Here is a 22,679-nt window from a genome sequence, read left to right as displayed (position 1 = left end):
TAGAGCTCTTTAGGATGAAAAACAAAAAATGAAAAAAGGCATTCATTAGTCTTACATTTAGTTAGTGATGTTTTATACCACACAATACGGCAAGGTGATCTTTTTTTTTTTAGCTAGAGGTTTTTTTCCCAGCACATTTCAGCAACAGGACAATTCAAAGTAGAATAAAAGTGGCAGCGCAGTGTAATGAATGATGAATTATTTGATTTTATTAAAGGCAGCAGCAAACAGAAGTGTCTTCAGCTGTGATTATAAAGAACTGAGAGTTGCAGCAGACCTGCTGTTTTCTGTGAGTTTGTTCCAGATATATGATGTATAAAAACTGGAAGCTGCTTCTTCATGTTTAGCTTTGATTCTGGGGAAAGAAAACAGTGAAAAGTAACCAAGTACTTGGTTTTTAATCCTGAGTATTTCTCGAGAACATTAGATTATTATGAGAACAAGCAACAATCAGCTGTAAAGTTTAGTGTAATACATTATCATTTATTATTTCTTACTAAGAGTATAACACTTAAAACTTAGCTTATCAGGACTGCGTGGGTGTTTTAACAACCTTTGGATGTATTAGGTGAGCTGGATACGCCACCCTCACTCCACCTTGTTGCTGGTTTGCCATGAATTGTGCTACGATGAAAAAAAATCCCTGTGGCCCAAAAAGCATTTTCCCTTGCAGCCCATTTTCCCCATAGACCACCATTATAGAAGAGACATCTGTAAAACTTCTGACCTGACATCTCAAACTTTAAACAAGGTCAATTATTACTCTTTGTATTGTGATTTTTAATCGATGAAGCTTTCATATTTGTCAAATTTTTCAAAAGCCCAGAAAAGCAATTTTTATGTGCGTGATAAACAACCCCACGACAGTATTTAAATCACATTCTAATTGCAAAGCCAAAAACTCAGAAGAGCGCGCACACACACACACACACACACACACACACACACACACACACACACACACACACACACACACACACACACACACACACACAAAAAGAAAAAGACCATTGTTCAGTCATCATTATTTCTGCACTTGATTACTATCATAATGTATAATGAGCATGCATCTTCATCAACTTAAAGCCTCATAACTGCACTGCACTTCACCACAGCTGATTGATTCCTCATTCATTTCTTGTGGTGTAATCCTGTCTAGTTTACAGAAGGAAGTTGCACTGTACTTTAATAACTGTTAAAAGCTCTGCTGGAAAATTTGTAAATCTATTTCTGCTCTCTGATCACATACAGCAATTATAATGTCAAGAAACAGGATGCTTTATGTTGTGTTCAAACAGAACTTGGCAAACTGGTTTTAGATAATACACTCCTTACATATGGAATAGTGTTAAAGTAAAAATTTAAATGTCTCATTTCTTTTGTAGATTGTCATATATGGACATTTTCTAAGCTACCTGGAATTGTTTTTCTATTGTGTAACTACTGTGCTGTCTATATAAATTGCATGTTGTGATAGTGGTTTCAACCAAATCAACAATCCCAACATGATCTAACCCCTACTCGTCATATTTTGATGCTTGGGCAGAAGGCCCTGGCGTAATTATAAGATGATGGCTGATGCCTGGAGCCACTTTTTGCATTATATCTTGACGAAGGGAGTCAGCGGATCTTGGTGCAGAAACATTCAAGTCCACTCATGTGACTAAGAAGGGGTCAGTGGTTAGTTTTAGGCAACAAAACTACTTGATTAGGCTAAGGATCAGATTGTGGTTAATGGTAGTCACATGGGTTAACTCGTGACTAACGTGACAGACGTGACAAAAAAACTTAACGTTGAACTTTAGTTTTAAATGAAACACAAACACCAGTCTCTCCTGGGTCAAAGTCCTGTGCTTGTTGGTCCCATTTACCTGCCCTTCTGCCCACCCTAAGTAAACTTTAATGCTCTTAGATTTACATCTGTTGTTCTGAACGTCCAATAATGATGCGGATGGTTTTGGATGAGAGCCCAGTGGGTCTCATACAGACGCTAAAGGATGTCCACAGCATCATCATTGTGGTGGCAGGGACACTTAATTTATCAGTCCAGCTGTGTTCAGAGAAAATAAAAACATACAAGAGAAGTTAAAAACATACAAGCAAAAAACTGAGACCAGGAATAATAGGCGTTAGTTGTGCCTTTATTTTAGCTGTCACTGTCAATGTAAAATGATGAAACAATCAGTAATGATTTAGTCTAATTACCATTATTCTAGCTCAGAGGTCATGCTTTGTGTGTGTGTAGACACTACAGTAGCATTCAGGCACAAACAACAGTCTCAGGCGTGCAACACTGATAATAACACAAATGAAAACTACCCAGACTCACATTTGCTCCTTTAATCAATGAGACTTAATGACTATATTATTCAATCCTTCTCATGATACCATTCATATGTATCACCATGTGTTTGTGAGGATGCAGTGTCCCTATTAAACATGAAGTGTTTCCATCCATCAGTGTATTTGCAGGAGAGTGAACCACTTATACAAAAGGTACCTGGGTGCAAAACTCTCAGGAAAATTACAGTCTAAAGTCTGAATGGATTTTTGTCCGGCTTGTTTTCATCCAGGCTGCAGCTGGACATGAAAATGTAAAGCCTATGTTTTGTGTGGAAAATTGCCCCGTGAAGGACAAGAGGGCCAATTAGAGAGACGGCAGTTGTCCTACTGTCTCATGACAACAAGAGATTTTATGTGAGAATCCTTGTGGTTATTTTCACATGGTATGTTTTAACATTTTGTTAAGGTTCAAGCTTTTTTTTTTTTTTTTTTTTTTTTTTACTTAACATCCCTAACAGTAGTTCATGATCATCAAACTTTTTTGTGGAGCCTGCTTTCTCTTTCACAATCAGTTGTACTAGACCACCAAACTGTTTGTCAGGTTGCAAATTTACGTAACAAGAAACAATGAAATACACAGGTAGTATAAAAAAATATCATAGTCCAATTTTGTTTTTTAAAAGCTAAATTTCAGAGCTGTGTACAGAAAGTACAATATGCCCATGAGTAATGATGACACTGATGATAAGAAGATGTAAAAGTCAAGGTGAAAAAGCAGATAAAGAAATGAATTTACCTGCAGGCCTACTACAACAGCTTGTTCTAAATGCAGCATCATGACATTTACACATTCATCAGTTCATCAACAGCATAGTCATATCCTGCTGCTCTGGGCTCCTATTTTTAACTGTTTCAACTGTCAGTGGAGCTTGTAAACTCCAGTACAGTGAACCTAAGTGACAGACAGGTAAAAAAGAGCAGGAAGACTTTATATTGTGAAATAGTAGGAGCACTGCAGCACATTAGCACAGCAAAATGGGAACAGATCAGAAAACAAAGAGGCTTCCAAAATATTATCAAATATACCAACAAGGGAATACCTGTCTCCAATGATCAAACAAAAAGTCTGGTCTGAAATGCGCTTGAATTGATCTTTTTTTTTTTTTTTGTATTTAGTCCTAAAATTTCAACTCCATGTCAGTTAATTTTTTTATTTGTCTTCTAGGTTTGGGTTAGGGTTTGCTTGAGATCACAAGTGAAAAATAAATTAGATGCTGCTAAATTTCGAGGCACATTATTTTCAATTTCAATATATTTTCCTTTTGAAACATTCAGTTTTTTATTATATTGATGTATGATATCGTCTGCATATTTTAATCTTACTCATCACATCTTTTGGCTCTGAGCAATTTGAAACAAAGAAGCAAAAAAAACCCTCTCAACTGGATTATAGTCTTGTTAAATCAGAGAGACAGAGCATAATTCTTTTTCCATGAAGGGTTTTCTCAGAATTCTAAAATAATAATCTCAGATTTTTCAGTCAGATTTTAATTCTCAAGTGCCCATCCATGGTATAGTGCACAATTGATCTAGATCTGGGGAAAAAACTAAAACCTCTTGAATTAAGAAGTTTATCTACCATTTTCAACCAAATTTTGGAGGTGTGGTCATTTGCAAAATGTTAGTAAAACAGTCACTGTCATCAAGGTTCATGAAGCAGCTATACTGCTCAGGTTAAGGTATGCCCTAAATCCTAGAGAAAGATAGTTGATTGCTGAGTCTCATTACTAGTGTGTCAATACCAACGATCTCGGGTTGATAGTCAGACTGAACCATCACCCAAAACCATTCGTGTTTGATGATCTGTGAATGAGACTTCGCAATCAACTATCTTTCTCCAGAACTACATGTACACCTTTGACCAACTGAGCAGCCCATTCAATCAGCTGAATCAGAGTCAGCAGAGCTTCCAGGAATGTTGTACTTCTTGAATTAGAATTTCAGCAGAAGTCATTTGCATATTGCTTATCACACACCCGGAATTAGGCATTGACTCAGATGTCCTCAGCTATAAAGACTCTGCAACGCACAGTCATGCATCTTAACCTATAAATGTCTAAACACTTTCCTGCTTTGACATCACAAGAGAACAGGATCACAAGCTTATATGATTGACGAACATTCCTTGATACAGTAGTCAGAGGTTACACTGTTACACCTCTAAGTCAGCTGCTGAACAGAACTGCTTCCATGTTGGACAATGTCCTCTGAAAGTGAAGTTGGAAAACACAAAATGGTTTAAAAAGGATTGTGTGAATTGAACATCAAAAAGCTGATTTCTTAAATGTCGTGTAAACAAATAAACTTTCTTCTGTTATGGTGTTAGGGGATTAGAGACACCTGACTTTACTGCAGGTATATTTCTCCTGGAGAAGGAAGATTTCTTGGCCATGTCTCTTTTCACACGTGGCATGACAAAGATTTCAGCCATGGAAAGAAAAGAAGAACATCAGAGCATTTGAAATTTTCTGAGAGAGCTGCTCATAGGATTGCTAGAAAGGCAAATCAAAACCATTGGTTGACTGCAAAAGACCCGCAGGAAGATTTAGCAGACTTTGGAGTGGTGGTGCACTGTTCTACTGTGCAGCGACACCTGTACAAATCTGACCTTCATCAAAGAGTCATCAGAAAAAAACCTTTCCTGTGTCCTCACCACAAAATTGATCATCAGAAGTTTGCAAAGGAATATCTATACAAGCCTGATGCTTTTTGGAAATAATTCCTGTGGACTGATGAAGTTAAAATGGAACTGTTTGGCTGCAATGAGCCAAGGTATGTTTGGGGAAGAAAAGGTGCAGAATTTCATAAAAAGAACACCTGTCCAACTGTTAAACACAGGGGTGGATAGATCATGCTTTGGGCTTGTGTTACAGCCAGTGGCACACATTCCAGCAAATTCAGGAAGCAAACATCACACCATCTATAAAAAAGCTGAAGATGAAGAGAGGGTGGCTTCTACAACAGGACAATGATCCTAAACACACCTCAAAATGGACTACCTCAAGAGATGTAGGCTGAAGGTTTTGCCATGGTCCTCACAGTCCCTTGACCAGGCACTGTGTCAACGCAGAACCTATGCCATAACCTACACTGTAGCCTGACACGCACCTTCCCAGAAATGAAATTGCAGGTCGCAGCAACGCAGACCTACTGTCTATTTGTGTAAGCTAAAAACCATTTCTCTCAGTGGAAATGGAGCTTTTATTTACTTTTATTTCACAGATAAGAAATGATTAATCGTGAAGACAATAAAGCCCCCACAAAATAGCAGTCTGGTACGTGATTTATCCTGGCTTCATATGACTAGAGGAAATCACTGCTAGTTGCCAGACTAATTTATACAATGTGAATGCCATAGGCTTGTCCTTATACCGTTAGCATGTTGTGGGGAAAATGTGTCAACAAAAGACAAGTGCTTTGTCTGTGAATTGTGCTGATTTGTGAAATTATTATTTTGAAACTATGAAAGATTGAAATAAAAAAGTAGCCTTATATTGCTTAAAACATTAAAGAAATGTGTCTCTGCATTGCCTTTCCCGCCTCAAATGTTTTCCGAAACATATTTTAGTGTACTGTTTAGCTGTAAAATGAGAAATTTGGTCTTGCTTGGTACTCCGGTCAACTGTATCCAGCGTAGTGACTATTAGTGAATGCCGTTAGAGGCTGTAGGAGCAGGAGGAGGGACATGATTTTTTTTTTTTTTTTAACAATCTGTCTCATGTACTTCTTTCAGAGTAGTGACAGCTTTAGCAAATATGACATACATTTCATTAAAGTAACCAACTGTAGCTTTAAACAGTTCTGTCCTGGGGCTTTAAACTTTTTACTGGATTTTTCATTGCAGGAATCCATTGTGTAAACATAACAACCACTAACTGAGCCTTGCAGTTCCATGAATGAAAGAGGCGTGTGTGTGTGTGTGTGTGTGCTAGGACATTCAAGGGAAGTAACCAGACTACTTACGAGCTGTAGGATTCTTTCACTTCCGATTGGTTTGACATTTGAAAGCATTTTCTTTGATCCTGGGGCACACCCCTGAGAATACAGCGTAGCAGGTGATGACACTGAGGAGAACAGTGCGCTGGAGAATGAGAGGGAAAGGAGGAAAAAACAAAGGGAGGTAAAGTGAGAAAGAGAGAAGAACAGACTATAGTGGTGAAAGAGAAAAATGGAGACAAGAGGGAGGGGGAGATATTAAGGAAGTGAGGGGTTACTCTGGAGGGCTTTGGTTACGTAGGTGGAGAATACGAAGTGTCAAGGAAAAAGAGGATGGAGATGTCACTCCATCCAAAGAGCTGTATTTCACTGTCACAGAGTGACAGGTGAGAGGGCCCGGAGTAAAGAAGGTGTGTAACACAGATAAAGGATAACATTTCATGAAGGGGTTGTACTCTTTAAGAAAAAAAAACAGTGTAAGGTCAGCACCTTTACTCAAAGAGATACTTCCTCTATGACAAGACAGGAAATGATTTTACATTTTAGTTTTCTTTTTTTTTTAGGTTGCAAAAGTGTCTCGTTTTCGCATGATACTCATTTTTCTGGCTAACAATGTAATATGCACAATTTCCTGATAATTAGGAGAGACAGAGTAATAATTACAAGATAATAAGTAATCTGTACAAGCTATAGTATAAAAGCTACAATAAAAGCCCAACCCAATCACCAAAATAAATGTTGGCATTGTACATTTCTGCAAACATGGATATGTTACATCTTCAAGTTAAACTTTATTTTCCCTGAGTGGGCAGTTTGTGACATCTTATCGTACTATATAGTGACGAAAACTCTGTCTGTGTGTCTGTGTGTCTGTTCAATGTTTTTCTCCTCACTGACTTGGTCAATCCATGTGAAATTTGGCACAGTGGTAGAGGGTCATGGGAGGATGCGAATGAAGCAATATTACATCAATTGGCCAAAGGGGGGCGCTATAGCAACCGATTGAAATTTCAAACTTTGAATGGGCATATCTCATGCCCCGTATGTCGTAGAGACATGAAACTTTGCACAGAGATGCCTCTCCTCATGAGGAACACATTTGCCTCAAGAACCCATAACTTCCGCTTATATAGATTTTCCGCCATTTTGAATTTTTTGAAAAACACTTCAAATGGATCTCTTCCTAGGAAGTTTGAGCGATCTGCATGAAACTGGGTGAACATAATCTAGGGACCAATATCTAAAGTTCCCTCTTGGCAAAAGTTGGAAAACTTACTAAAACTGAGCTTCTATAAGGCAATGAATATTGCGGAGGGCGTGGCTCATCACATAAAGGTGTATAACATCTCAAGGGTTTCACCGATCACCACGCAACTTTGTAGGCATATGACCACACATAATCTGAGGGGACCCCTCCATTATTGACTCAATCAAACAAAATGGGGGCGCTAGAGAGCTAATTCCTTATCTAGGCCTAACCACCATATCGATGTTTACTAAACTTGGTATATATGTAGAACAGGACGCCTCACGGTGACTGGAGAAATTTAATTCTAATAGGCAACTGGGTGGCGCTATAACAACAGAAAAATGCTTAAAAATGGCTAAAATGCGACCGATCGCTGTGGCTCCCCCTGTGGCTGAATGTTTTGTTGTTTTTTTTCTAATTTTTGGTATGACTAAGTCATGGTATGGTATGCTGTACATAATCACGGAAACTGTCAGTGAGGCATTCGGTCAGTCAGTCATTCTGTCTGTCCCACATTTTTCCACTCACTGACGTGGTCAATCTATGTATAACTGCACATAGGCATTGAGGACTGGCATAGGTAGAAGGTGACAAAGCTACCAATGGGTATGGACTAATTTATATATTATTATGTAGTGGATAGGTTGAAACTTTACATTTCTTAACATTTTAACAACACTGTGGTCAATTTGTTTTTAGGTTTAGGCGCATAAAACACTTGGTTATGGTTAGGAAAATATCATGTTTTAGCAATCCCTCCTGGAGACATTGTGATATCTCGGTAAAACAACCAATTTTCATGGCGCTATACCGCTTAACAACTGGTTTTGTTGCTTGTTGGTCTCGCACAGTGGTCTACAGCTTGGCAGACATCTTGCTTAGGCGACACACCATCCATAATTGGTTAATAATTATATGTGAATGTTATAGACTACTATCAGCGTAATACCTTCAACATTTCATGAAGTCAAAATTGGTAATTATCATATTAATGCTGATATTTACCCTCCCTTATGTTTCAAACAGTTTTTTGTTTCAAGGTAATACTGTACAAGTTACATGTTTAATGCTGTTACCTGGAAACACATGAAACAACAATGACGCAGGGCTGCAAAATGCTGATTGATGGTTATTACACAGAAACTATTATTTTTGAATGTTCTTCCCCATTATTACTCTTTATCTAGGGCTCTTTATTACCCCACTACATATCATTTTAGACTATGTTACTCGGATTTACCCATTGTTGATATCAAGCTATTACCTGGTTATTAATTTAGTAAATTAATGGCATTACTTATTTTATGCTGTATTTAATTACGTATTAGTGCCTCTTGATTATCAAACGATTACCCCACTATTACCATGTTATTACAAAGCTGTGATGTGAAGTGCTACCAAGATAAACTATAGACATGCTATGTCCCATTTTTGAATTGATTTAAGACAGTCATCTCCAAAGTCTACACCCGATTTTAAACAGCCTATAACATATTGTTCAAAATACACTACATGCGGCCCACCGCACAATACTGGTTAATCAAGCAAGAACGCTGCATTTTTTTCATCAACCTCACAATGGCAAGACTATCATAAAGTTTGCAGACAAGTGTTAAGTAAGAACTACACAGATGAAACTAGTTGGTTTTCATAAACAGATGGCAAACAGACAAATGAACAGTTACCGAAGAGCAGATATTTCCTGCTAAGTAGCAGACATGGCCACAGCAAAGAAGCATAAAGGCGACAGCAAGAGCTTTCAGGAGTGGTGGGAAAGTTGTATACTTTTCCACTGAAAGATGAAACAGTTGCATTTGTCTCAATTATGTAGGGTTTTATATTTTATTATCATTATTTTTTTTAAGAACCTGTAAGATGCAAGAAGCAGTAATCTGCCACCCATTCAAAAAAACATTGGGCACCCCTGATTTAAGAAAATGGTCTAAAAATGTGAAATACTATAATAATTTGTTTTATTTTTTAATCTAGCATGCACAAATTGAAATATATAAAGTAACGAAATTCACCTGCTCTAGTATACCTTGTATTAAACCCCAGCTAACATTAGCCCCAGCATTAGTTTTAAGAGCATACAAGATAAAGGGAACAGGTAATATATGACACCTTGAATGGGGATAAGGAGTGTAAAAGACATAGCTGGATTATGTGTGGTGTCCTCTGACTAATTGCTCCTGTCCTCAGGGCACACGAGGTGTTGAGAGGGTAAAGGTCAAGGCTATCCGTCAGACTTGGGTGAAACTCATCCACCTGTCTCAGTAAGCCTCACTCTGATACTGCTCAGTGATTCAGATGGATACTCTGGTATGCTCTCTGAGAACTATGATGGGGTGCAGTACAACTTTTCTATTTGGAGACATAGTATTAATACAGCACATGTTGATAACAAAATATGAGGTGATGACTTAGGTGTACATTTGAGCCAGAGCATGAACGGGAATGTGCATGAGTGTGAAGCAGTTACAAAGGATCATTCATTCATTGCCAGACAAACATGAAAAGACTTTCCTCATCTGGTTTGACTTTGAATATACGGCTGAGTACAACTGAGTACAAGTGTCAATACTCACATTACAAATCTGTCAGTGAAATAGTTCTACGTCTGATGAGTGACACTGAGTATGTGAAAGAGGAAACTGGTAAAGGATACACAGACATAGTAGCAACCAGCAAGTGTGCACACACATTAACACTCTTTTTCTCACTGTCCTGAAAACCAAACTTTCCTGGTTATCCAGTCCTAACACTTGGCCTGCAGTCCTGTATCTTTATCTCATTTACACACACATCCAAAATCAGCTCATCTCATTTTATGAGCTGCAACTTACAAAACAACAGCAGTGAAAGGCAACAGGCTTATGTTACAGTTTGTTTTTTTGTGCAATTGCGTGTGTGTTTGTATGTGTGCTGCCTGTTCATGATAACCTGTCTCTCAGGGAGGGTATATAGTTTCAAGTGTGGATGAGCTCCCGTAGGAAACCAGTGAGTCCCATCTGTCTGGGGAGGGCCTGAGGCGTTAAACCAGAGAAAGGTTCCAGCCACAACAGTTAGCTGTTGTGCCTCTGGGGAGGAACAATGAGGTTGCACTAGCCTGAGGCACGTATCACATCTGTGGTTTCCCTCGGGGATCAATAAAGTATTTCTGATTCTGACTCTGATTCTGGTTTAAGATGTAACTAATGTGTCATTTTCACTCATCAAATTTTCCTGTCGCTGTCTGTCTGTTTGTGGTGTCTTCTTTTGATGAAACACACAACTCAACAGGTTGTAAATAAGAAAGGACATAATACTGTCATTTTGCTAATAAGCAACAACGTGACAACACACAGGCTGTTGTCATGTATTGTTTGTACATTTTCCTACGAATAGTGACGCACCAAAATTTTTGACCATCCCACGTAATGATGAGCCTGTAATTGCACAACCCACATATTTTGGAAGGCTGCAATCACCAATGTGCTGACAGGAGTAAAGAAGGAAGCGTTCCCAAGTGATCCAGTTAACAGGCAGGTTGAAACTGTGGAAGGGTCACAAAACACAGGACTTTCCCCTAGGAGACTGGCATTCGGAATAATGTGAACTTTAAGTTAACATTGAGTAATTTTAAGCTACGTCCTCACCATGTTTCTTTTCCTAAACATAACCACAGTAACTTGCCTAAATTAAATAACTTTGCATTAAGGATGTAATATCATTCGTGGGGGGCGAATTTGCTGAATAGAATATGAGGGTATGCTCAAAAACAGCACTTATGTCAAGCTGCATTAAATAAGCGCCTACACAGACACGAAGCAACACTGGAGTCATGTTCCTAAACACTCAACAAATGTTAGCTCAATATTCACTCTCCTTTCAACTCTGGTATGTTCTTTGTAAATGCCTTAGGAGAAAATGTCCACCTCTTTAGCAGCTAAATTCTCCACCAGCTAGTCTCTACCTTTGTCTCTCTGCTATTTGGTGCTGGCTAGGTAAAGTGCACAGTGGGTTTATCTGTTTTTTTTTTTTTTTATACCTACCTGTGACTAAAAACAAGGTTGATGCTAGTAGTTAGCATGAACCTCCACAGTTAAGTTTTGGGCCGTAAAACCAAAACTGAAAGATGCGTGGCATGAGATGTGTTTGTCACTATGCGTAACACCTTGCATATTGCACATAGTAATTTTATCCAATGCTAATATACACATATTGATAGATGCAGCTTTAAACCATTTCTTTCATTTATTTTATTGACTGGCATCTGTATTCTACATTCCTAAACATGTCATTATGAATAAGTTACTGTGTGGTCAGTTTCCATTTCAAATGAGCCATGAACAGAACAGTTTCCTTTGTGCTGTGAATACAATGTCATAGTTTGTGTGTGTGTGTGTGTGTGTGTGTGTGTTGCAGCATTTTTAGGTACTTTTCATTAATAAACATCAACATAATGCCTGACGTTGTCACTTAACTTATAACATTGCAACATTCTCATAGAACAGTTGGCATGATATCCTATGAACGATGCATGCACAACAGTTCATATGATATCCTACAAATTTGTGCCCAGCCTTAACGTACAGGTACATAATTGATGTAAAGTTATGGAGGTTAGCTTTAGGCAATAAAAGTAACTGTGGTTAGGTTTAGGAAAAGAAACATGGTTGGGTGTCTTTAGGTTTAGGCAAGTAAGTATTCTGTCTCATTGTGTCATACGGATTACCGTTAATTTATTATGTTGATCTATTCTGTCGGATTACCGTTAATTTATTATGTTGATCTATTCTGTACGACATCTATTGCACGTCTGTCCGTCCTGGAAGAGGGATCCCTCCTCAGTTCCTCTTCCTGAGGTTTCTACAATTTTTTTCCCCCGTTAAAGGTTTTTTTTTTGGGGAGTTTTTCCTTATCCGCTGTAAGGGTCCTAAGGACAGAGGGATGTCGTATGCTGTAAAGCCCTGTGAGGCAAATTGTGATTTGTGATATTGGGCTTTATAAATAAAATTGATTGATTGATTGATTGATAAAGAAAAGAAACAAGGAACAAGGAAAAGAAAGGTGGTGACACCTTAAAATGACTCAAGGTTCACATGAGATCCAAACATGCGTCTCCGAGACATGTGTCTCTGAGGGAAAGTCCCGGGCGATAGTCTGTTTTTTTGTGACCCATCCACCACCCAAACCGGCCTCCTTACATGTGCTCGGCACTGCTTCCTTGTTTACTACCATCAGCGTATTGGTCCCGTGATCGTAGCATTTCAAAATACGTTGAATATGTACGAATTCGGGTGCATTGCTTTTTGAAGGAAAACATACGTAAAATGAATTGGAACAGCCTGAACATTGATATTGGAAAGAAACCCCAGTTTTACATTCAATAACATGTTTTCACATTCTCACTTTCTACAGTTTCTGTGCAGGTGAATGATATGGTTACTTTTTGCCTGTGAAAACTGCGTCAGTCAAGCTCTTCCAGTTATATGACCGTTTTTATTTATTTATTTGACTTCTATTTAACCAGTCAAGAATGAATTCTTATTTACAGTGACGCCCTGGCAGTTACATGACATGTATAACAATATGACAGACATCCATCTCAGTTACTCATCCTCCTGCTGTAAAGCCTATTCATAACTTTCCTCTACTTACATGTGATTTTGTGACAGAGCCTACTCCAGCATGCGCTGAGTGAGATGCAGGGAAACACCCTGGACCGGTCACCAATCATCAGCTAACATACCAGCAAACACAGTCACGCACACGTGTACGCCTACGGGCATTATAGAGTTATAATCGGCCCGAGCTGCTGGTCTGCGGAAGGAAACCGAGAAAGCACACATGCAGGGCCTTCCCTCTGTGAGGTTACATTAGTCATCAGTGACTCATAAGGCTGCCCCTACTGTAAAGCACACACTATCTAAATTGACAATCAATTTATAGTTTCCAAGACACAGGGCTTAGATTTACTTTCAAGATGAGGACTTCGTTTTCATTTCTTTTATGAAAATATCAAACAGAAACAAAACAAAATTCCCTTGAGTAAACTCTTGTTTGGTAGTTATTTGGAGGTACAAAAGCGAACAAAAGCAAAGTAAAAACAAAAGTGAAACCAGTACCTGAAACATTTAATGATGATCTCCACAAGCCTGTAACATGACCTACGCACGTGACCACACAGTATTGAGTATGATTTTATTGTAAGCCTCCTTTTAGACCCCTTTACATTAATTTCATGGCAATTTAACATGTTTTTCTTGTGATTAAATGCACCCATGGCAATGTTACTAACATGTCTGTATCTCTTCAACACAACTATGAACTGAATGCCTTCTGACTGACATAAAATCTGCAGCAGCACAAGGTGCAGTGAGAGGGAAAGAAAGAGAAACATAATGTGCATCTTGTACCATCATCAGCCATAACTTAAACAGAGAAATTAAGCCAGAAATGTTATATATTCCATATCGGCAAAGTTGTGTCCTGCAGAACATGGACAGCACAGTTTTAGCAGAGGTTGTGTAATGCGTACTTCTGCATCAGCAGTCTGTGGATCTCCAAGGTCTCAAGCCTGATTTGAATTGGTCAAAATGACACAAACAGAAGCTGCACAGTCCTGTCTACACAGGATGCTGAATGCCTACTGTAGATAGCCTATTGTGACCTGTTGCCTTTTGGGAAAGTGTTTGCAAAGTGTTAATACAACGTACAGTACAGACATGTTTGAAATGTTTCTGATGTTTTTAGTCACAATAGTTTACCAAAGTTGCCCGTGGGCAAATTCGACCTCAGTCTCCAGCAGGAGGATTGTGTCCGTCTTTGACACTTGCACTACTGTTTGTTCAGAGGTAATAAAAAGAAACATGTTCATATGCAGTTGGATTTTTTTTTCCTGCTAACCCAAACTTGCACTCAACCATGACTTCTGTGCACTGTTACGCCCTTACTACCTAACTAAGCTGTTAATGTTGTAACTGAACTGCTAAAGTGCACAAGTTATTATTCTTCCAGCTACAGGTGGATTACCACCAATCCTATCCTCACCGGAATAGGGGTGACCTTGATTTGCATATTTATTTATTAATTTTATTTGGTATGGACATCACAATTACATTGGATAAACCAGATGCACTGCTTGAGTGTTTTAGCATACATAATTCTAAACACTTGTCCACAGGAGACTTTTTTAAAAAGTAGAATATGCATTAAAATTACAAGGGAAAACAACATGAGCTATAAAGACAACATAATCCAAGAACAGAACCAGACCTGACCTATTAACCTGTGAAAATCGAGATATATTGAATATATCTTGTAGATGCATTTACTGTCGGTGGTTAAGTATAACTGAAAGTGTTAAATCTCATCTAGATTTTATGCTGACACAACACACTTGAAATAACAAGTGTAAATAGGGCCTACGATTTGATGAAGACTTGACTGATTAAGATCTGACTTAAGACTAACTGCATCATGTAATATAAAACACTACAACAGACTCAAGGTTTGACATTGAACATGGTCTGATGGCCGATGGCCATAAAAAGTTACTCTGTAGCCACCAAATATCACCTGTGTGTAGCCAACTGCAGCTACTACGTTTTCTCAGGTCTCTTCTATGAATGAGTCTGCATGTCTCAGTGAGACTACCTGTCTAAATAAAGATTAATTCAAGTTAAATAAAGGCATACTGCAAGCCTTCACAATGGACTGTTACAATTCCTGAAACATCCAGAGTCATTTGTTCCTTTAATTTCAACATTCCACGAAAACAGCAAATGGTACTTGTCGCTGGCTAGCTAAGGCTCAAGGTTAACAGTGTACCGTTGTCCTGGTGATGATAGAAAATGTTTTTGGAACAAGCATAAATCTTCCTCAGGATGTCTCCGGAAAAGATCTACATATGCTTAGTGTACATATGCTATTGCCTTCTCTGTAGGCTATTGTTTTTGAATAAGTTTAAACTTGGGGGCTTTCTTTAAATCACCAGTTCACGGTAAAAACCTCCTGTACGTTCTTGATCAGGAATTAGGTGAGCTGACATTTGGGCTAGCGGCCCTGTAAGGTTGGTCGAGCGGTGAAGGCAAAAGGAAGAGGACTTTAAACTGTTCAACAGTCCAATTGTTTTTATTTCCCTTTTCTTTTCCAGCAGTGGGTTAGGTGCAGCAATATCAGCTGGCCAAAACTGAAGAAAAACTAAAACAAAAATCAACTCTGCACCGGGCTATGCCCCCTTTAAGTTTGGGCCCCTGGCAGTAACAGCCGCATATATAGACAGTAGCTCCTCCTACACATGGGAAATACAATTAATAAATCAATCAACAATCAGCAGTGATTAATTCATACTCTTCAGACTACTTTTATAAGCCAACAGTGAAAAACATTGCTACACACTCCAAAAGAGTAAAAATGTTCTTAAACTGCTCAAAATCAACACTTGCAAAAATATCTCCCCAAAACTCCCCCTCATCCATACTACACTTGGCACATTCCCCCAGGAACTTGACTATAAAAGGAATCCAAATGGGTGGGGTCTGGTTTGGCAGTTCTTGAGTCCAAACCAGAGGTTGGCCAAGTGCAGTCTAGAGGAGAGGTGAGACACACGAAAGAATTAGTCAAATAAAGAGATTTAAAACCACAATATTGTCAGACTTTTCTTCCTGACTTCATGTAAATGTGCCTGTGACACTGAAGCACCAAAACATCCCCGTGACAGGCCCGTCTGCGACATGCTGAGCAGTACTCCGATTTGTAAGTGAAACTGCTTTTTTCAGTGTTTTTACTGGTTTTAATCACCTGGTCCATTTGTTTTGGAGAGGAAGAGACCTCTGCAGATAATTCAGCTCCCACTAAAAACTGCAATCCTCACTGCTAGATGACACTAAATCCCCCTAAATCTCACAGACTGTTCCTTTAAAATTTACCTCTACTGTTGATTTTCCACATCTGGAATAACTCATCTTTGACAGATGAGATGAGATAGGAGAGATCAAATGCTAGAAATTGCAGTTTTTGTGTATGTTATTAAGGCGGTTTAATTAATTCTTAGTAAGAGGAGAGTATTTCAGCAATGCATGTGAGGGAAGGACGGAGGGATAGGCATATCCAAAATATAACAACATGACTCACTTTTAATGGCAGAGCTTTTTTTTTTTCTCTTGTCTATTGTCTTTCTCTCTCTAACATTTGGCTTGGCACCACCCAGGAGTTATGTACAGAAAAGTGTGTGTGGTGGTACTGTACGTTCTGCACTGTGCAGCCATAATTGAGAGCAAATTGTTTTAATTGATTTATCAGTTGCAGCTTATTTGCGTAGCTTAGTACTGTCATCCATCCTATATGTATTTGTCTTTGATGGCAACCATGCCACTACCAGGTGTGGGTGTGAGCTTGTGTGCGTGGATACGTGAGTGTGTGAGTGAGTATGTGTGTGTGCCAATGGTGTAATTGACTGTTGGTTTTTCTCTTCATGTGGCTGCAGCCAGTGATGCTATCAACAAACCACAGGCGCCATTTCTGGATCTAACCAATGGAATGAAAGAAAACAAACAGAAAATAAGACCAACAACAACTGCCAAGCTGCTCTCTGGCAAAATGTGTGGTCTGTTAATGAAGGATTAGTGACGCTGTGTACAGGACTCAGGATTGGTGGCTGTTGTGGTTAGTGTGTAGGTGTGTCAGAGATACAGCACATTACTTACTTTGGACTGACAGTATTTCCAGTCCCAGTGGTATATTATCTTAGTATATGTCATTGATATAGTTACGTTATAGCCATGAGTCACTTTACATGAAAAACTACAAACACTGTTTAGCTCCAGCTTCCTAGATATGCAAATGTTTGGTTTTGGGATGTTGGTTGAACAAATGAAAAACATTTAAAGATGTTATCTTGTTCTACTGGAAACTGTGATGGGTATATTTAATTATTTAAAGCTTTTACATTTCCTTTACATTTGTCCTAAATAACTTACAAAGCACTTCATATAATTTTGTTTTAATAGAAGTATGACAAAATGAACATAATTTGCTTTACAAACAATTTTCAGAGGCGCTCTGGAAGCAGAAACTCTCATTGGTTATTCCAAACCTCAGTGGGTGGAGCCTAATGATAACCTGCCTTGTCCAAAATAACTCTCTAATACTGTGCTTTACTAACTAGTAGAGAAGTAGTAGAAAACGGGGCGCTCGCACAACAATAGAAACTGGGGGGACACCAAAAAGTGATGCACATGGCTGAAATTAACCTTGTGTTAACCTTTTGCCTAATATTGGTCTGCCAATTTAAATAACCGGATGAATTACTCACAATTAATGTTGAAACAGGCTAACATTATGTTACATCACTGTAATAGTTACTCTCAGAACCCGTAGTAGGGAAGTCAACAACAAACGCATGTGGTTACGTTTAGCCAACACATGCATGTGGTTAAGGCAACAAAAGCATGTGGTTAGGTTTCGCTTTACATTCATACGAGAAGCAAACACTGGTCTCCTGGGTGAAAGTCAGTGACTGTTGGAGCCATCTACCACCCTTGCTTGACTTTTCACCCCCTTAAATTGCGTTGCTATCGGGTTCCAACTGGTTGCCTATCATGCCGGCATGAAAGGGCGTTTTTTTTGCGTTGATGTCTGACACCGGAAGTCACTGCCCAAGGGTTGGTATTTGATTACTTCGTAAGGAGAACAGGTTGTTAATACAGAATAGTGGTATAATATTACAATCAACATTTTACCTTATTCCACAATAGATACACTTTTGTCCTCTGTATCCTCAATTTTTCCAAAACACAGTGCATCAAAGCCTTTAATTTCAACATTTACGGGATGGATTGGCACAAAAAATAAGTACTGACATTCATGTTTTTTTTTTGCAATTTATCCTAATGACTTTGGGTCCCATCACTTTTCTCTAGCGCTACCATTAGGTTCACATTTGTGGTTCTGAGGGACATTTCTCAGGAACTATATGGCTTGTCATGAAATCTTAGATTCATGCCTCGCTCAGGATGAACTGTAATAACCTTGGTGTTTCATTAATTTTTCACTATACTAATGACATTCCCATCAGCATCAGTTGTACTTCAATTAGGCGCTAATAAGCTAATGTTAGCATGCTAGCACACAACTAAGCTTGCAAACATGATAATCATTACCTGTTAAACATCAGTATGTTAGCATTGTGAGCATGTTAGCATGTTGACACTGGCATTTGCCTCACAGTTAACAAAGTAAGCCCAAGCACAGAGTGCTACAAAGCTTGGCATATTCTCTACTTTAACTGTCAAATGTAAATATCATGTAAACTGTATCAGAAGAACAGGATGGTATATTTTATTATTGATTATTTCTAGTCACAAGAGCATCACTTGTAACATTATACTCAGTTTTGAGGAGAGGAATCAACTGAAATGAAACAAGCTTCTCCGTGAAAAGTCAGACTCTGGTGGGACTTGAACCCACAACCTTTGAATCACTTTTCAAGTGCTCGACTAGAAGTCCAATGCGCTATCCATTGCGCCACAGAGCCTGTTGTGAGATAGTGCTGTGCATGAGATAGAACTTTTTACCAGTCTGACTCCATAACTAACTTTGATGAGTTTTGCCAACAACAATTTGAATTTAACACCAAAGTACTGTATAACTCCACTGCATTCTCTGAAATTGCAGCCTACAGTCATAGCACAAATAGACACAAGTTGACTCAGGTTGAGGAGTGCTGACATACATGCCAGCACCCTCTCAATCAGAAGAAGGTGAACCTAGCCACACACCTTATAAAACATTGTGAACATTGTTTCCTCAAGGACATCTTTTGCAAGTACAACTATGAACACACAGCAACGCAGCATCTATAACCACAAACCCAACTGTTGAACAAGTTCAAGTGCAACCAAAACAATTAGGCTTGTCAACGCAGATACTGTGTGATATGATCACTCTCTATTTCCATCAAAGTGACAGGTACAATCTCACGTCAACTCAAGTATAAAAAGAGATCTAATGGGGCTTAATATCTTGGCATCACCAAGCTTTTGGAAAAGCTTTGTTCAAACAAAACACCTCACATTCTACCCTGACTGTGAGAATCAGGTGGAGAGTGGAGATGTGCACTGCTAATTTTAGACGTAACACCTTTAATTTTACCAACTATCAAAACACATACTATCTGTAAAGAAGAAGAAAAAAAGAGTTTTCTCCCAACCACTGTCACACATTCAACAATAACACTACTGATGGTATTTATCAAGCCAACTAGGTACAAATTAGTGAATATTTTCTGGATACAGTACTTACTGCTCTGTAACAATGGTGCTTTTTAAAACCTTTATTCAAAAGTGAACAAGTTCAGGTTTGATGATGCATGCATCTATTCAATTTTTTTACGATTAGTTTTTTCCCTTAGATGTTCAATTTGGGGCAGTGGTAGCCTAAAGATAAGATGTGTTGGCTTGTGTCCAGAAGGTATGTACATTTTCCTTATCTTGCCAAGACAAACAAACAAACAAAAAAACAGCGACATAACCACCTGCCAAATGGCCAAAGCTGGCAGTGAGTGCTACTAGAGGCATCAAACTCCAAACTCTTCTCTGCTTATTTTGAAAAGAAGTATAAAAAGAGGAGAAATATGAACTTGACAACATGAAAATAGGAGGGAAAGAGCAAAAAGAAAGTGTGACAATAAATAAAACCATAACGATTGTAACCAAATAGCCAAGTAGTCAGTAGAGTCCTCGACTAATCTGTGGTGGACATTCCGGACAGAATGAGAGGGCTAGGTGAGATAACGCCTTCTCTCTAACGGAAATGAGAGCGGCCAGAGTCTGATAAGAGCTGTGAAGAACTGTCCAGCCCTCTGCCTGCACTACATGGATGAAGTGATAACACGGATCAACACGCAGGATTCTTAGAAAACATGACAGAGCAGTGTGTGCTAAGGAGCAGAAAATTTCTCAGCTATAGGAGGTATTATGTGGATAACTGTTTGCTGTATTTTTTTTTATCTATTGAATGTGATATTGTGCTGATCAGATATCAGATAGAGGAGAAAGGAATATCTGCACCTTTTCTGACTCAAGAGCTGTAATCAGTGAAACATAAAAAACAGGATGTGGGCATAAGAAGGGTAACCTCATAAAATAACCATACAACTACATAAGAAAAATGGATATATGGATGCATATGGGCTAATGGCCTATGTATGTCAGCCATCCCTTTCAGAAACAGAGACTTTAGAATGGAAAGGAATGGAAGCAGGAAAGGAAACCCTGTCTCCTTAAAGTTATGTCTATATACTGGAGCGTTAATTTACAGCAGCAAATATGTTTTAAAGGGTGTGTAATGCTGACCAGACTTTTTTGCCATTTGCCAGTAAAGTGTTCACTGATGTTTTATATTTGTTTCCTCAAATGATCTGAGTCCTTCTTGTGATCACATGCCTGTGCTGACGTCGACCCCAGCAGGATTCAAACTCTAGACCTTCCGCATGGAAGACAAGTGCTATACCTATCCACTACACTAGTACTAATACTACGACATATACGTATTCAGGGTTGCTAGCATAATAAAGAAAAAAAAAGATTAGTTTGAGTCCCTCTTTGGAATATTAGTGTGATTTATTTTTTCAAAATGCATCCGTGACTATAGGCGATTATGATGTACTAATATAAGGTGTTTGGTTGTGCAGCCCATGAGCAATATACAGATATTTCTTTTTTGTTTGTATGTTGGTTGAACAAATGTTGGCATTGTATGTTTCTGCAAACCATGGATACAATGTATTTGTACATTTTTATGTAGGAGTTACACTGAAACATTTCAACAATGTTGTGGTTAATGTGTGGGTAGGTTTAGGCAAAAAACAAGTGGTTATGGTGAGGAAAAGATTATGTTTTAGCTTCAAATGCCAGGTTTTGGTGGCTAAAAACAGCTGGAAATGCAGCATTGCTTTTCATGGCACCATCCTCAGGGGAAAATCCAGTAACAGGTCCCTAAAAAAGAACCATGTTTGGTGGCTGGGATGCAGCAATGACTCACTAAAACAAACAGTTTTGTTGTGTCTTGGCCTCGATCTGTGGACTGCAGTGGTGTACATCTTGCCGGGCATCTTATCCACAACATCAACCATCCCATTGTCCTCCTCATGACAAAGTCAGCTCAAAATCTATTTCACTTTAGAGAAGTTGACATGCTGCATACAAACTCTGTTTTCAGAAATTTACAATGTTCATGATGTGTACATTGCATTTTCTTTTGGCATCTGGGGTGGTATGTTTCTCATATTGGGGGTACCTCAAATAATCTCTCAGGTTAACAGTTTGCTCTTCACCAAAGTAAGGGATGGCATTTTGGGGAAAGGGGGCGTGGGGCTGAAACCACTGAGTAACCCTGAAACTGAAAACAATTAATAAATCACTCCTTTGACATGTTCAAATCTCTATGTGAAAAATGTGCCGTGGTAGCACAGGAAAGAGCTATAAGTGTGTGTTGTGTGTGTGTGTGTGTGTGTGTGTGTCTCTGAGTGTGTCTCTGAGTGTGTGCAGCCATGTGATAGCGCCGTGCATATTACCTCTTTGGTAAAGTTTGCTTTTGGTGCTCTGCTTGTTGAAACAGACTATTAAAGCCTGGAGACAGACTTGGTCAAACAACCGTTATCTGAAGTGGACCCCATTAGCCCTCTAAATGTGACAGGAGAGCAGGGAGAGTATTTAGCAAAGTCAGTGTGTGCACATATGATGACAAATTAGGGGTGAGAAAAGTTGTCAAAGCGATTTGAAAAGCCAAAAGATGAATGTGTGTCAGCTAAGACTCGTGCAAAACATACAAAGACCACCTCAGGGAGGTTTAAACAGCAGAGAGGAATTAGCCTGTCACTGTGTGGGAAATTACACCATTAGCTACAAATAATGACAAATTAAGACTAAAATGCTAGCCTTTTCTGAGAAAGACAAATAGACTGACTGATATATGGGCTCAGATACCCTAAGATGAGGCCTCAAAGTAAATCTCCCTTTCATTGTCAGTGGAGCAGCTATATGGTTTTCTCTTGCTGACAGTGCAGATAAAAGTCTTAGTTGTCTACTTCCTTAAGAAAGAGTGGGACGTACCTAGATGGAAAATGAATACAAACAAGCAGTTTTTACCTTTTAGATTCCACTTG

At 38.8% G+C, this 22,679-nt stretch overlaps 1 non-coding gene across 1 annotated transcript; it reads right to left on the bottom strand.

Moving 5' to 3' along the window:
- Window positions 1–18,957: 18,957 nt before the first annotated feature.
- On the bottom strand, window positions 18,958–19,049 carry trnar-ucu (transfer RNA arginine (anticodon UCU)). Its single transcript is given in 2 exon segments — window positions 18,958–18,993; window positions 19,013–19,049. It is a non-coding gene; the product is annotated as a tRNA-Arg (tRNA).
- Between the last annotated feature and the right edge of the window lie 3,630 nt (window positions 19,050–22,679).

This window comes from Epinephelus moara, chromosome 21 (assembly GCF_006386435.1).
Source record: "Epinephelus moara isolate mb chromosome 21, YSFRI_EMoa_1.0, whole genome shotgun sequence".
Classification (NCBI taxonomy): domain Eukaryota; kingdom Metazoa; phylum Chordata; class Actinopteri; order Perciformes; family Serranidae; genus Epinephelus; species Epinephelus moara.
This window is presented reverse-complemented; position numbering and strand designations above follow the sequence as displayed.